Source organism: Pipistrellus kuhlii, unplaced genomic scaffold (genome assembly GCF_014108245.1).
Source record: "Pipistrellus kuhlii isolate mPipKuh1 unplaced genomic scaffold, mPipKuh1.p scaffold_m20_p_42, whole genome shotgun sequence".
Taxonomy (NCBI): Eukaryota; Metazoa; Chordata; class Mammalia; order Chiroptera; family Vespertilionidae; genus Pipistrellus; species Pipistrellus kuhlii.
In genome coordinates this window covers 3,866,531-3,880,264 of record NW_023425543.1, presented here as the reverse complement: position 1 = coordinate 3,880,264, position 13,734 = coordinate 3,866,531, and the positions used below count along the sequence as shown (strand labels likewise).

The 13,734-nt window shown below is 50.3% G+C and overlaps 1 protein-coding gene across 2 annotated transcripts in view; it reads right to left on the bottom strand.

Moving 5' to 3' along the window:
* The window catches only part of ABHD2 (abhydrolase domain containing 2, acylglycerol lipase), a 46,325-nt gene extending 33,082 nt beyond the window's left edge, over window positions 1-13,243 (bottom strand). Inside the window, exon 1 of one of the 2 annotated variants that reach the window (XM_036411830.2) lies at window positions 13,103-13,243. The gene's annotated coding sequence lies outside the window, so the exon portion shown is untranslated. The remainder of the gene's footprint in view (window positions 1-13,102) is intronic. The other variant, XM_036411829.2, reaches the window with a different exon arrangement.
* Window positions 13,244-13,734: the final 491 nt, after the last annotated feature.

The following is a 13,734-nucleotide window of genomic DNA, read 5'->3' as shown; positions in this document are numbered from 1 at the left end:
CCGGCTTTGGCAAGGCACGGAATTATTTTTTTTTTTAATTTTAAAAAAATCCGTGGGACTTGACAAAAGAGGGCCTTGAGTGAAGTGATAGGCAGCATCCTCCTACAACCTTTTTAAATAGCAAAACGCAAGAGAGAATTCATTTACTCAACCCTTGAAAAATGACAAGGGTTTAAAAGGGAATTCAATTCCGTGAAGGAAGTCCTAGGAGAGGGTTGTAATGACTCTGGTCCAAATAGGCAGCCTTGATTCCGGGCTCGAACCCGAATTCCCGAAGAGAACGGCAGTTCTACCGCAGTCACCAGGGTCACCGCTCTTGAACTTGAGTGGGCCTGAGGACCTACTGTGTGCCTAGCACTATGCTTAGCATTGTATGGGACTGCGATGAAGTAGAATTCTCATCTTAACGAGGCAGAAAATAAGTTTCTGTTAGGACTACATATACTTTAGAAACGTGAAGACAGCCAAAGTCAGTTTGGCTCAGTAGATGGAGCATTAGCTGCAACCAAGTATGTGCCCTTGACCGGAATCAAACCCTGGGCCCTTTAGTCTGCAGGCCGACGCTCTATCCACTGAGCCACACCGGCCAGGGCTGGGAGTGGAATTTAGATGCAGGGACTCATAGTTAAAATTCCACTTGTAGCCTCTACATGAACAAGGAAACGCAAGGTGCTGCCAAGCACCCATCACAAAGGAGCTCTCAGGGTGGCCCTCGGTCTGAGACACGCTGGACTGGCATTCCCACCAGGGTGGCGGGGCCTGGCTTCCCTGTCTCTGCCAAGAGCGACATTTTACAATGGAGGCCCAGAGGCCGGGAGAGACAGGGCCACGGGGCTGGGTCTCCGTGCCTGCTCTGTCCTGCTCTGTCCCTTCCATGCCCGTGACCTTGAACAAGCCACTTAGCCTTTCTGGGCCCTAAAGACCTCATCTGTAAAACAAGAGGGTTACATGAGAAGCAGATAATACCAGGGACCTCTTGCAGCTCAAAATTTCTGAGATTCTAGGGATAGAATTGCAGTGCTTGGCTGAAGGGCTCGGAGCCCGGAGCTGGGTAACAGAAGACAGCGGCTGCCCAGCCACTGGGGACCTCGGAACCACACGAGATTGGCCTTTCTTATTCCCTCGAATGAGCTCCGCAGCCCGCCCGCCCGGCCGGCTCAATAGTTGAGCATCGACCTAGGAACCAGGAGATCAGGGTTCGATTCCCGGTCAGGGCTCATGCTTAGGTTGTGGGCTCGAACCCCAGTAGGGGGCGTGCAGGAGGCAGCCGATCCATGAATCTTTTTCATCATCGATGTTTCCCTCTCTCTCTCTCTCTCCCCCTCCCTCTTCATCTCTGAAATCAATAAAAATATATTAATAATAATAATAATAATAATAAGTTCCACCGTCCTGCATTTTCAGCTGTGCCATTGATGCTAATAATTCCACCATGTTCATTCTACCCGTGTTTCCCCGAAAATAAGACATCCTCCAAAAATAAGACCTAGCGCATGAAAAGATAAGACATCCCCTGAAAATAAGACCTAGCGCAACTTTGGGAGAAAAAATTAATATAAGACACTGTCTTATTTTTTGGGGAAACAGGGTACCTGCATCAGCCTTGAATTATTAATGTTCCCTGACAATCCAAAACTGACTATGAAGCAGAAAAATCTGAACGGAGACTTTAAGCACTGAAAACTCACTAGCTAGGGTAAACAGCACCCCCCTGACCAGCCGGTGTGGCTCAGTGGCTGAGCATTGACCTACGAACCAGGAGGTCACAGTTTGATGCCCAGTCGGAGCACACGCCCGGGTTGTGGGCTTGATCCCCAGTGAGGGGCGTGCAGAAGGCAGCACATCCATGATTCTCTCTCATCATTAATGTTTCTATCTCTCTCTGCCTCTCCCTTCCTTTCTGAAATCAATAAAAAATATCCTATATAATAAAGAGCTAAGGTGGTAATTAGACTGGACAGTGGAACGACCTTCTGGAATGACCAGTTGGCAGGGGACTGGGAAGGCCTACCTTCGCACGAATGTTGTGCATCGGGCCTCTAATATTAAAACAAAAAGGTGTCTCCCTAAAATCCATGCCCACGTAGAACCTTATTTGAAGAGACTCGTTGAAGATGCAGGCAAGCTACAATGGGGTCATGCTAATAAGAGGGGCCCTAGCCGAGCCCGGTGTGGCTCAGTGGTTAGAGCATCGGCCTGCGGACTGGAATGTTCCGGGTTCGATTCCGGTCAAGGGCATGTACCTTGGTTGCAGGCACATCCCCAGTGGGGGGGTGTGCAGGAGGCAGCTGATCGATGATTCTCTCTCATCGATGTTTCTAACTCTCTCTCCCTCTCTCTTCCTCTCTGTGAAAAGTCAATAAAACGTATTAAAAAAGGGGAATGTGGACAGAGACGCAGACAGTGAGAGGGGGAGGGAGATGACAGCAGTGAGTGGGGTGATGCGTCTCTGAGCCCAGGAGCCACCAGCCGGTAGGAGAGGCCCTAACAGCCTTCCTCTCAGGGCCTGAGAGAGGGAACCGAGCTGCCTGCCCTGCCCTGACTTCCAGACCCCCGCTGCGAGGGGACATGCGCAGATGCCCTCCGGTGACTCAGCGGGCCCGCGCCCCTGGCCCGCGGAGGCGGGAGAAAGCGCCACATCCTTTCCAAAGGTCCGTTGTCACCCGGCGAGCTCCAAGCAGGAGACCGTAATCAGCTAACGAGGCAGAGGCTCCCCAGCTGCTTGTTAGCACAAAACAAACCGGATTCTGGGCACAGATGTTTACTGGCTTGGTCTCTCTGCCTCTGCGATTCAGCTGAGCGCGCAAATATCAGCTCTACCCGTGGTCGGCAAACTGCGGCTCGCGGGCCACAGGCTGTTCTTCGGCCCCTTGAGTGTGGCTCTTCCACAAAATACCATGTCCTTGAAAAAATTTAAGTTTAAAAAATGTGGCTCTCAAAGGAAACTTCTTTTTAAAAAGTATATATATACAATATATATATCTTATTGTTTTTTTACCAGAGAGGAAGAGAGAGGGATAGATAGCTAGAAACATCAATGAGAGAGAAACATCAACCAGCTACCTCTTACACACTCCCTACCGGGGATGTGCCCGCAACCAAGGTACATGCCCTTGACCGGAATCGAACCCGGGACCTTTCAGTCCGCATACCGATGCTCTATCCACTGAGCCACACCGGTTTCAGTCCATGAACAGTTTCAAGGTGTGACCTTGTGTGTGTGCCGACAGGGGTCCTGGCCGCGCACAGTCCTGGCACGTACGCCTCTCCCCTGCCGGGGGGGCCCCTCCTTTCCCCTGGCGAGGCTGCCCCTCACCCACACTGTGCCTGCTGTGCCCGCTCCGTACGAGGCAGGTGCACGGCCCACGGGGCACAGTCAGCCACCGGCTCATTTCCAGTGGCTCTTCCTCGCCCAGGGGACCCTTCCCCAAGCAGGCACGTGTCCCGGGAGAGACCAGCCACCAAGGAAGGTGATTTCATCAGAAATGAGGTCAAGGCTTCTCCATCATCGCATTTCCCCGGAACTGACTTACCCGTGGGAGCTGGGAGCGCCTCGGTGGATAATGCGTGGTGGCTTATACATAAAGAGGACAGTCTGCCCCTCCCTCTGCCCCTTTCTGACATTTCACACACACACACACACAAACCCCCGTGGGTACCAAAGTATCAGCTTCCTGCTGGGCTATGAAAAACGCATAATGCAGGCTCTGGCTGGTTTGGCTCAGTGGCTAGAGCGTTAGCCTGTAGACTAATGAGTCCCAGGTTCGAGTCCAGTCAAGGGCACATGCCCAGATTTGTGGGCTCGATCCCCAGTGAGGGGTGTGCAGGAGGCAGCTGATCCATGATTCTCTCTCATTACTGATGTTTATCTCTCTCTCTCTCTCCCTTCCTCTCTGAAACCAATAAGAATTTATTTTTTAAAAAGCATAATGCAGGGCACTCATAAAATAATTAGAAAACAGTGCCAATCTGTGAAATCCTCAAGTATCACTTATAAAAGGAGGAGAATTCAAATCAAGGAGACAGAGAGGAGGAGGTGGCCTCAGAGAGCTGGGGAGCCACAGGCAGACATGGAACAGACGAGAAGATGAGGAGGAGGGGCAGGTGCAGACCGGGCTGGGCTCAGAGGCCGAGGCCAGGCCAGGAATGCGGGGCAGTCAGGAGGCCGGCGGACGGGACCAGAGGGACAGGTCTGGGAGCAGAAGGAGTGAGTCACAGCGGAATGAAGCTTCAGGCTTTGCTTGCAAAGGAATTCCAGAGATCCGCCTGGGAGATTGCACCACATGTGTGTTGCATGCGTGCTGGGCTGGCACCTGAGGGACTAACATGTGGCAGGGGGTGTGAGTAGGTGTAAGGAGACGCTAGATCCATGGGATGCTAGACTAGCACTGTCATTCACCGTCTGAACCTCACTGCAAGCCCTCAAGGGCAGCCAGACGCATCCAGACGGTTCTGCTCAACCTGCTGAACCACATGGAAACCTCCATGGCGGGTGGGGGGGTACGCCCCCTCCCGGCCCTGACAATCATGCCATCTCCCACCTTCGCGTTTGCAAAGACCCTCCCATATCCAGAGGATCTGAGTCTCATCTCCATGACGGTGGCAGGTCCCCTTACTAGTCATCTCTGTTGGGGATTCTGTCTATGCCGGTCTAATTCAATCCTCATGTGTAAATTCTTCCGTTGTTGTTGTTAATCCTCATCTGAGCATATTTTTCCAGTGGTTTTCAGAGAGAGTGGATGGGAGAGGGAGAGAGAGAGAGAGTGAGAGAAACATCGATGGGAGAGAGAGACACATTGTTTGGTTGCCTCCTGCATGTGCCCTGACCAGGGCTCGGCCAGCCAGGAGCCTGCAACCAAGGTAGGTGCCCTTGACTGGAATGGAACCCAGGACCCTTCAGTCCATGGGTCACGGCTCTGTCCACTGAGCCACACCGGCTAGGGCTTCACTGTGTAAATTCTACACAAGTTTAAATGTATGGTCTTGAGCGCTCAGTGGGCACTCTGTAAATATTGACTGACTCTGTGGGGAAGGCGTAACGTATACTCTGGTCTCTTGAGCAAAATTTTCTTCTGAGATTACTGCACGGGGCTAAGTGGAGAGGCGCAGGCCTCCTGAGTAACTGCCGCGCTCAGACGAAGGGAAAGCTCAATGCGACCTGGCTCTCGGCGGCTTTGGGGGAGTTTAAAGATTATCTCCAAGTTCAGGCAAATGACCATCCATCACCATGAAAGCTTCCTGTTTTCTAGCACTTGTGGGGGGAAACCTCTGTCCAATGGCATATTTCTCTTTCCCCGTTCCCTGTTTGCCCAAGGCACTTCTTACGAGGCTCAAAGAATGATCGCTCTACTTCAGAAACTGCTCACGGATAAAGAGGATTCGGAGCAAAAACAGGCTGTTTGAGGCACCGGAACAAAAGGTCCCCAAAGAGGAGGGAGATGGGATTCGCGCATTGACTGTTGGCGGTCAGATAAAACCCGGAAATACCACCGGACGGCTCATGCTTTCTGCTACTCATTCCAACACATCCGATGCCACAAACGTGTCCACGGTATTTTTTCTTAAATATATTTCGATTTTTACAGAGAGGAAGGGAGAGGGATAAAGAGTTAGAAACGTCGATGAGAGAGAAACATCGATCAGCTGCCTCTTGCACACCCCCCACTGGGGATGTGCCCACAACCAAGGTCCATGCCCTTGACTGGAATCGAACCCGGGACCCTTCAATCCGCAGGCCGACACTCTATCCACTGAGTCAAACTGGTTACGGCCTGTCCATGATATTTTCCATCCAATATGAACGTATATAATCCAGAAAATATTTTTAAAAATTTAAATATTTTTTTTATTCATTTCAGAGAGGAAGGGAGAGGGCGAGAGATATAGAAACATCAGTGATGAGAGAGAATCACCGATGGGCTGTCCCCTGCATGTCTCCCCCCCCCCCCCCCAACCCAGGCATGTGCCTGGACCATGAATCTAACTGTGACCGCCTGGTTCATAGGTGGACGCTCAACCACTGAGCCACACCGGCAGCGCACAAGTCCCTCTTTTAAAATGACACAACAGAACTAGAGGACGATAAACGTTCTTATTTGTATATCTCCCCGATGATCAAATGCTTGTGATTTTAAGATATGACCTCAGTTACTCCTCAAACATGTCACAACATGCACTGGTGTTGACAGTTCAGACCGATTACAGAATTTACTCTTTACAAAGTACACCCTCAGACACTACCACATTTGCTACTCGCCGCAATTCTGTGAGTTATTATTAGTGCAAAAGAGGAAACTGGCCCTGATCCTTGAGGGTAGATGGGGCATGAGCAGAGTGGAGGTGGCGGGGCCAGTCAAAAGGGCTGGGCCTACAGGTGGGGGTTGTTCAGAGAGATCTGCATTTCTGTAATTAATTTGTGCCCTGCCTTGTGGACCTACGTACTTCCAAATGGTTGTTTAGGGGTGGGACCCACTTTGGATCTCACCCAATGGTAGTTGAGGGGAGGGACCCACTTCCCACCTCACCCAATGGCAGTTGAGGGGAATGACCCACTTCCAACCTCACCCAATGGTTGTTGAGGGGTGGGACTTACTTTGTACCTCACCCAATGGTAGCTGAGGCGTGTGACGCGCTTCCAACCTCACCCAATGGTTGTTGAGGGTCCCCCACTGCCACTCTCACCCTATGGGAGTTGAGGGGCGGGAATCACTTCCAAACTTAACCAATTGGGTTCGAGGGTAGGACCCACTTCCACCCTCACTCAATGGTTGTTGAGGGGTTGGACCCACAAACCAGTCCTTGGGCTGTTGCTCTTACCACTGAACATCATTGGCCAGAGCTGTTAATTTCATTTTTTAAGATAATTTTTATTTTTTATTTTGGAATACTTCTAGATTTCCCCCCACAACTTCTTAAATGATGGTAACAATGGGAGATAGGATTTTTTCCCCCCCTTATTTGAAAAAAATTAAAATTTGGCAAGTCTATATTGGACTTCCTGCTTGTTATTTTTTTTAAAAAATATATTTTTATTGATTTTTTTACAGAGAGAAAGTGAGAGGGCTAGAGTCAGAAATATCCATTAGCTGCCTCCTGCACACTCCCTACTAGGTATGTGCCCGAAACCAAGGTACATGTCTTTGATTGGAATCGAACCCTGGACCCTTGAGTCCGCAGGCTGGCGCTCTAACCGCTGAACCACACCGGCTAGGGCTTCTTCCTGCTTGTTATTTAGTGTTCTCACTGGCATGACTAAGTAAACAGCACATAGAGGAGTGCCTATTAGAGGAACTGAAAACAAATGGGAAGTTTTTATACGCGAGAGAGCACCCCGCCCCTCCCTCGATTACATAACGCGGTTATCTGTGGCACAGCTGGCTGATAATGTGGCCACCCAGCAGTGAGCAAACAGCAGAAAGTCACAGCTCTAGATAAGGTTGGCTGACTAACATCGTGAAGATTCGATTCGAGTTCAAGGTGACTCAATTAGACTCAGAGGTAAGGAAAAGCAGATGAAGGCACACTGAAGAAATGAGAGGAACATAACAGAGGCAAGAATCTGGGAGCCACAGAAACCATGACGACCACGTAGCTGGTGTGGCTCAGTGGACAGAGCATCAGTCTGCGGACTGAAGGGTCCCAGCTTCGATTCCAGTCAGAGGCACATGCCCGGGCTGTGGGCTCAATCCCCAGTGTGGGGCGTGCAGAAGGCAGCCGATCCATGATTCTCTCTCATCATCAATGTTTCTCTCTCTCTCCCTTCCTCTCTGAAATCAATAAAAATATATATTAAAATTTTTTTAAATGTAAAGAAGAAAACAAAATATCTTTAAAAAAACAACAGGTGGCAGAATCAGGTGGACAGAGACATATTTACCGTCCAGCCTTTTGTAGTTTTCGAATATTTCCTTTCAACACATAAATGTATTACCTATTTGAAAAATTATTCTTTTATTTTTATTATTATTATTTTAAATATATTTTATTGATTTTTTTACAGAGAGGAAGGGAGAGGGATAGAGAGCCAGAAACATCGATGAGAGAGAAACATCGATCAGCCACCTCTTACACCCCCCCCACGGGGGATGTGCCCGCAACCAAGGTGCATGCCGTTGACCGGAATCGAACCCGGGACCCTTGAGTCCGCAGGCCGACGCTCTATCCACTGAGCCAAACCGGTTTCGGCTGAAAAATTATTCTTAATTAAAAACATTAAAACGTTTTTAATGTGCAACACAGGTGAAATAATCTTTATGCAGCAAACCAAACACACTTGATAATCTGGACAGCTGTGTCGCCGCCATGCACCAGATGCTCAGTCTGCGGAACTTAATGGACCTTCACGGCCGGAGAACAAAAGAGAACCAGGAACCAGTGCTCCAATTCTCCATTAAGCCCTTTGCCTAGATGCTACTTTGCTATAAAAGATCGGAGTACGGGGTTGGGTTGGGGAAGAGAGACAGGGGTAGCTGAGGGAAGGTCAATGGGGGGAGGGGGAAGAAGACATATGTACTACTATTGGTAATACTTTAAAAAATAAAATTAAATTAAAAGAAGAAAAAGATCAGAGAATGGCCGGCCGGTGTGGCTCAGTGGTTGAGCATCGACCTATGAACCAGGAGGTCAGGGTTCGATTCCCGGTCAGGGCACAGGCCCGGATTGAGGCCTTCATCCCTGGTGTGGGGTATGCAGGAGGCAGCCCATCCATGATTCTCTCTCATCATTGATGTTTCTCTCTCTCTCCCTCCTCTCTAAAAATAATAATAAAAAATATATTGATATATATATTTTTTAAAAAGATCAGAGAATGGATCCTTGTGTAACTGCATCGCCCAACTGGGTCAGGGCACAAGCTTCAAAGGCGACAACAGGTCTGGCCGCCCCGTCCACACCAGCCATTTTATAAACAGAAAACGTTTAATACAGAAACCGGGACAACAGAAATAAACGTGCGGATCTGAAAGCGATCCGCACTGCGATAACAGGCGGAACGTTGTAAGGGGTAGGCCACAGCGGAGGTCTGCCACGCGGTATGGCATTACACTGGAAGTCTCTCTCTCTTTGCTACGGCTTTTCAAAGAGCCAGGTTTTAGGCAAAAAAAAAAAAAAAAAAAAAAAAAAAAGACAGACTCTGACCCTGTCTTCCACGAGACCAAAGAAATGCGGTGTGCTCTGGATATGGGCAGGGGGGAACCCCTATACTCTTTGTGGGCACTGCCAGAGATAACCAGGAGGAAGGTGTAAGTAAAGAATGAAAGAATAGCCCTAGCTGGTGTGGTTCAGTGGATTGAGCGTCGGCCCGCGGACTGAAGGGTCCCGGGTTCTATTCCGGTCAAGGGCATGTACCTTGGTTGCGGGCACATCCCCAGTAGAGAGTGTGCAGGAGGCAGCTGATCGATGTTCCTCTCACATCCATGTTTCTCCCTCTCCCTTCTGCTCTTTTTAAAAATCAATGGGGAAATAATATGGAAGTCTCATTAAGTGAATGATGATAAAATAAAATAAAATAAAATAAAATAAAATAAAATAAAATCCATGGGAAAATGCACTTTTGTGAGGATTAACAACAAACAAAAGAAGAACAGTAAATGAGAAGCCCTTCCACCAGGACGTTATGAGAAAAGAGAGCCAGATGGAGAGAAAGAGGCCCATTATTGACACACAAACAATGGGACCAAAGCAATTATTCTAAGATGGCCGAGCTCTGCAATGTCCCAAATGAAAAAACAAACCTCAGAATCAGCTCTGAAGAAGGTGCCAACTAATGAACAGTGATCTCCTTTGGTTTATTCTAGAACACAGAGGAGGGAAAAGCAAAGGTGACCAGATTCCTGCAAGAAATAAACGTGACAGGCGTCTCCTCAATCAAAAGGAATTAAATTAGCTGGCAAACGTGTCCTGGCTCAGTGAAATATGTCAGCCTGCGAACTGAAGAGTCCCGGGTTCGAATCTGATCAAGGGCGCATGCCCAGCTGGATCCCCCAGTGGGGGGCGGTGGTGCGGGAGGCAGCCGATCAATGGTTCTCTCTCATCATTGATGTTTCTCTCTCTCTCTCCCCTCTTCCCTTCTTCTCTGAAATCAATAAAAATATATATATATATTTTTAAAAAATTAGCTGGCAAACAGAGTAGGTATCTATCAAAGCTGTAAAGGTGATAAAGAAAATGAAGGTGAAAATAAAAAGGAAATAGAGAAAAATGAGAGAAAAAGATTGTTGTTCCGTGGTACCTGCCATCTGGTTTATTTCAAGCTCAAGGAAAGACCAGGAAAAACACAGAAACCAGGGAACAAGCTGGCTTCGTGGCAAGGAGCAGTCACACACTTGTGTGTCTGCCCGGCAAGGCTGGGCGCTGCTGCCGCTCGAATGACTAAGTAACCGGCTTAACTGCATTTGACACTCGATCCCTGAACTTCCGAAAAGCACTTAATACAGTGGCTCATGAAATCTTAATCTAAAAACGTTCCCCCATTTATAATCGGGCTGCATCGCACTGACAACTGGGAAGGAGGGCCAAGCAGAAGCAGGAGATATTTGGAAGCATGCGTGGAAATTGATATCATCGGAGACTAGCACTTTGAGGGATTTCCCCTCTTTAAAAAAAAAAAAAAAGAATAAAATAAATCTGGAGTTTAAATTATAAGGAAAAAACCTAACGGAGAAAAATGAATGCCCAAATTTAATAAAAGAGAAAAATAAACAAAATGTAATGTGACTTGGAAAACCACACAGTCGTCTACAATAAAACCTGGAATATGATTAATGAATTGCAGGGAGAGAAATAAACTCCTGATAAAAAATACTGGGTGTGGACAAGAAGCAAACTGTATAAAATGGCAACAGAGCATTGTATTCAGCAAATCTATAATGTTTATTATTATGTGCCAGGCACTAAACTAAGTGCTTCAGATATAGTATCTCATGTACCATTCAAAAAAACCTTTTAATTTAAGTACCATTATTATTATTATTATTAATCTCTCTCTCTGATTTTTTACAGAGAGAAAGAGAGAGGGACAGAGTTAGAAATATCAATGAGAGAGAACCATGGATCAGCTGCCTCTTGCACACCCCCCACTGGGGATGTGCCCGCAACCAAGGTACATGCCCTTGACCGGAATCGAACCTGGGACCTTTCAGTCCGCAGGCTGACGCCCTATCCACTGAGCCACACCGGTTTCAGCTTAAGTACTATTATTATTCCTGTTTTATAGATGAGCAGAGGTCTGGAGAGGTTCAGCAACTTGCCCAAAGTTACGGCTAGAAAGAAGCAAAGCTAGGATTCAAGTCCAGGCACTATGACACCCAAATCTGTGCCCCTGACCTCTCTGGACCCCCTAGCATTTAAACATCAAGAGTGAGATAAATGGGCTGGGAGTGAAACACAGTCATGAACTTGACAGATCGAGAGTCAATGGAACATCCTTTACCCCTGGCTCTGTGCTGATCAGGGGCCGCCCCAGGCCTTAGTTTCCCCACCTGTGCACTGAGGAGAAAGATTAGATGAGCTCTACCTAAGCTGTGTTCAGCACTAAAATGCCACAAGTCCAGCCCTAGCCAGTTTGGCTCAATGGTTAGAGCATCGGCCTGAGGACTAAAGGGTCCCGGATTCCATTCCGGCCAAGGGCGCATGCCTTGGTTGCAGGTTTCCCAGCCCTGGTCGAGGTGTGTGCTGGAGGCAACCAGCCGATGTGTATCTCTCACATCGATGTTTCTATCTCTCCCACTCTCTAAAAATCAACAAAAAAATATCCTCAGGTGAGGATTAACAAAAACTAAAAAAAATAAATAAAATGCCACCAGCCCAAGCTGCATGGACTGACCTGCTCTCTGACTGGTTATGCAAAGGTTAATTCATCCTAAAACAGGCAAGCGAGTGGTGTCAAAGTTCCCTGCCTCCTGACCTTCAGGAGATTATTATGTCATCTCATATGACAGAGGGCGGTCAACGGATACTGTATGCTTTCTCTTTGGGACTCGACTTAATGTGGTTTTAACCAAATGGCCCTCAAGCTCTGGCTGCAGGTCACATGAACTCTGTCCAACCTACAGTCTCCCCAGATCCTACATTCTGGAATGCAGGTGAACCTGACAGGCTGAAGGAGAGGAATCGGAAGATTAAGAGAGGCAGTCCACAATTCAGATTAAAGAGTTCCATGATGGTTGAATGAAGCGTGTGTTTCTGGTATAGTCTATTCTCTTTTACACCCACTCCTGAGAGTTGAGACCACAAAATTCAGGATGAGTGAATGCAACATCCACTTGCCAACTACCCGAGAAGTTATCCTTCCGAGGCAAGGCGAGCAAGTCACCCGGATCGCGGCTGCGCGGCTGCGAGTGGGGACAGGCTTCACAGGTGGGTCACGCCGTCCTCCCTCTCCCTCGGCGGTCCTCGCCAAGCATCCCTGACAGACAGGTGGCTGTCATCTGACCTCTGCCCGGACCAGACGCTTCCAAGGTCGAGGCAAACGCCTGGCGGCGGGCAGCCACCTGCCCCCCCGCGCTAGACAGCTCTGCTCGCGGGAAAGCCCACGAAGCGCCTAGGACGGTGCTCGGAGCCCGGGCGAGCTCAGCAAGTGCGTCCCCAAGTGGGTCAAAAGCTGCCTTCCTACAACTTGAACCCGGCCGGTCCTGGGGGTACCCCTGGAGCAGAAACGCAGAGACCCCTCGGATACCCGGGGCTGCGATCAGGCCTCTTGGCCCTCTCCTCTCGGGTGCGGATCCCGGACCTCCGTCACCGATCTGAGCCAGCACACCCGCCCTCCCCCGCCCCCCTCCCAGGGTCCCGAGTGCGCCCCGATGGCCGGCGAGGGAGGCTCCGGTCCGGGATGTCCCCAGCCTCGGGAGCCGGGGCCGGAGGGGACAAAGGGCTTTCGGGCACGCGTACCCGCTGCGGGCCACGCAGCCTCCCTCCCGGCCACTTGGCGAATCGGCCCTGGGGACTCCCGTGGCGCCAGGTGACAGGCCCCGGGGCTCCGGGGCGCGCGGGCAGCGGTGCGATGGGCCGAGCCGCGATGAGGATCGCGGGGGATTACAGGGGGTCTGACCCGACCGATTCGGGGCGCGATCGCGGCTCGGCGGGGTCCGCTCGGCCCCGGATTTACCTGTGCGTGGTTGACTTCGGAGGCCCGGCTCGCCCCCGGTCCGCTTCCTGCAGCTCCGCGGTGGCGCTCATGGAACAGCAGCCGGAACCCCTGGCCAGTGCGGCTCCCGCGGCTACCGGGCCCGCCCAGGCAACTGCCGCCACGCCCCTGACGACGGCCGCTGCCACGCCCCCAACCACGGAAACCCGCGCTCATTGGGCGGCTCAGCCGCCGCTCTAAAAGCCCCGCACGCTCATTGGCCGACGGAGCTGCTCCTCGGCGTAAAGGCGGGGACCTTAAGACAGACGATTGGTTACTTTTGACGTCTTTGGCCCTTGGGCAGAGCCCTTATTGGGCAAGGCCGGGAGGGGGGCGGGAAAAGGGAGGAGGGGGCTGAAACAAACACGGGTCGCGTTTGATGTTGCTGGGGGCGGGTACAGAGAGGGAGGCAATTGTGATCTCCAGCTGGTTGGGGAGGACTGAGCACGCTCTGGTGTCATCTCAGGCTGGGAGGAGAGGAGGGCGACCATCTGGCAGCTCAGCTGCGGGATCTGATGGCGCCAGGCCGAACGACTGACTCACCTGTAGCCGAGGACACAGGGGGTGGAATCGGGGGGGTTGGGGGGGTCCGGCCAGGGGAGAGACGAGGGAGG